The sequence below is a fragment of the Patagioenas fasciata genome, chromosome 32, assembly GCF_037038585.1.
Source record: "Patagioenas fasciata isolate bPatFas1 chromosome 32, bPatFas1.hap1, whole genome shotgun sequence".
Classification (NCBI taxonomy): Eukaryota; Metazoa; Chordata; class Aves; order Columbiformes; family Columbidae; genus Patagioenas; species Patagioenas fasciata.
The window spans coordinates 1864806-1867569 of NC_092551.1; the positions used below are offsets into that span (position 1 = coordinate 1864806).

General features: G+C 57.5%; 1 non-coding gene across 1 annotated transcript; it reads left to right on the top strand.

Moving 5' to 3' along the window:
* LOC136115916 (small nucleolar RNA SNORD45) lies at window positions 1-85 on the top strand. The gene has a single exon (XR_010653332.2). It is a non-coding gene; the product is annotated as a small nucleolar RNA SNORD45 (small nucleolar RNA).
* The last annotated feature ends 2679 nt before the right edge of the window (window positions 86-2764 follow it).

Consider the following 2764-nt stretch of genomic DNA (forward strand, 5'->3'; position numbering starts at 1 on the left):
GGTCAGTGATGGGCGTTGGCATGTATTGTCTGAGCTGGAGCTGATGTCTGTCACCACTTGAGCTCTAGAATTACTCTGAGACCCAGGAATCTCCAGTTCCTTGTGGAGCTTTTCCAGGCTGTGGAAGCCCCTTTCTGTCACAGATTGTAACGCAGCCCTTGGAGAAGGGGGCACTGCTTGAGGTTCCTCAGTTTGGGCATTGGGGAGGCGTCGTTCTTGGGCTCACGCTGGGCGTGAGAAGACGTTTTCACGTGAGCTGAAGGCAGCTCTGGGTACCCAAAGCTGTTAACCGGTGTTAACAAACGCTGCTGCTGAGATTTGGGGGTGAAAGTGCCACAAATGTGATTTCCCAGGGAAAACAGAGAGATTGTCAGTGCCTGGTTGTTCCATGGCACATTGTAGTTAAGCACAGTGGTAATTTTGCATCGATTTTACACAGGATTACTGGCTCTAACAGACTGGTTGCATCAAATGAATGTTGACTTGCTGCACTGGTGGCCTTGTGAACAGCAGATGGCTTCTGGAGGGGGTGACATCTCCTGTGAGCCCAGGAGTGCTGAGCCCATCATACAGGGAACGACCTCCCCTCCCCGAGCAGGGCAGAGGACCCAGGGGTCCGGGCTGCCTGTCTGTGCTCCTCCCCTGCCCCAACACCAAAATACATTCCTTGGGGGACAGATATGGGCCTGGACTAAGATGGTACATAAGATGTTTTTCCAGTAATTGTTATTAAAAACACACTAAACTCATGTGATGTTTTTTTCAGTTACGTTCCCACTCGTTCACAGACCAGGCCCAAGGACATCACAAATCCCATGCACTTGGGGGCGGTTATCTGGCCCGAGATACCATTCTCACGAGTCTGGGCTATAACTTTTTACAGTTATGAGAAACGTACTTCAAAGTAATCTGTCCAAGGCCCTTTCTATGTTATTATGTTAGTATTATGTCTTTGACCGTCCAGATGGTCATGTTAGTATTGATCTTCCTTTATCATCCAGGTGGCTGGAACCGCACATCTTGCTTTTCCACATTTACTTTCCAAGAGGCTGCTGAACTGTGGCAAGGTGTTGCTGTCTGTACGGAGAACATGGTTGTAAAAGTACATCATGGAGATGCTCACACAGCCCAGAGTCAGCCACTGAAGAATATCAAAGCAAACACAGGTATGTCCCTGAAGGGCTGCCAGCTCTGCAGGGACAGAAATCGGGTCTTGGGAATCTGAGATCCCTCTTCTGCTCCAGTCAGTGAGCACAGACTGGTGCTGGAAACCGCTCAACATCCAGGTCGCCCGGGCAGCAGCCACTGAGACTGGAGTTATAAACCCATTGATTCCCCCACTGTCACACTGCCCCACAGTGCCCAGAGGATGCTGACCAGGGCCCCCAGGATGGGGATGTTTGGGCCAGGGGTGCAGTGAAGGGAACCCCGCGCCCCGCAAAAAGCCAGGGAGAGCTGCAAGGCGGGCGGGGGAGAGGGCAGGGGAGGCCGTGCCCCTGGGGACACAGCTCCATCCCCCAGCTGCTCTGAGCCCCACTCCGGCAGGACTCCCCAGGCTGTCCCGAAGCAGAGCGGCATCCCGGCTGTCCAGCTGCTCCCCTGGGACCCCCCGGCCTCTGGGCTCCAGCCTGTGCCCAGGGCAGCCAGGGAGCCCCAGGCGTGCGGGTGCCCCAGGACCTGCTCCTCCCCGCTGCCCCAGCACTGCCCTTCTCTGTGGGCTCTGCCCGCTGCCAGGGCTGGGGGAGCCCAGGCTTCCAGGCTGCTTTAACTGCCCTGGATCCCCTGATCGGTCACTCTGTGAGGCACCGATCTTGGTGAACGGGCTTCTTGTGCCATGGGCCCTGGGCAAACAGAGCTTATCAGAGCCGCTGTGGGAGCAAACATCCCTCCTTGTGCCAGGGGAGCTCCGTCCTGCAATGAGCTCCGAGCGGCTGCCTGGGAACAAGCGCCCGCTTCATCACGTCCCTCTGGATGGCCACGTCCTGCTCAGGGACAGCGCTGGCCTGGGCTGAGGATGGGGGCATTGAAGGGACACTCGGTGGGGACAAGGGCCTTTGGTGAGCTGTGACCAAGTCCCAGGAAGGGACAGGGCTGGAGCCAGAGCCTTGTTGGGGACAGGGACACTGGGACCCACCATGGGGGATCAACTCTACAGGGCGGGACCCAGGTTGTCTGGGAGGGCGCAGTGACCCCGGACAGGGACAGGTGAGAGCCAGGGCAGGGGATGTTCCCTCTGCTCTGTTCTCAGCTGTGGCTGCAGACTGGACCAGTTGGGGGCTGGCGGTGCAAGGGAAATGGGGTGGGCTGGAGCTGGGCACTGACACCACCCCAGCACTTCCCCCAAGCCCAGCCCTCCTCTCCCAGAGCCCAGGATTCACCAGTGCTCCCCATTGTCAGTGCCACCAGTGACTGAGGATCCCAGTCACCAGCTGTCCACATTGCCCCAGCTGTCCTCCCACCTCCCAGAGTTCCCTAATCCTGGGGTCCCTGGTGCCCCAAGAAGAGGAGTGACTCCCAGCCCCTCATTTATTTAAGGGGCTGGAAAGGGCTCAGAGATAATTGTGCTTAGAGACCCCAGATTTGAGGCTGGTGTCATCTCTAGGGGGGGTTCCATAGGGAAAGACCGGCCTGGGAGTTGAGGGGCACTGGGAGATGGTGGTGCTGGGAGGTGAGGGGCACTGGCAGGTGGGGGGATCAGGCTTTTGGGGTTGTTGCAGGATGGTTTCGAGTTGGAGCAGTGGGTCATCACCATAGGGTGTCTGGC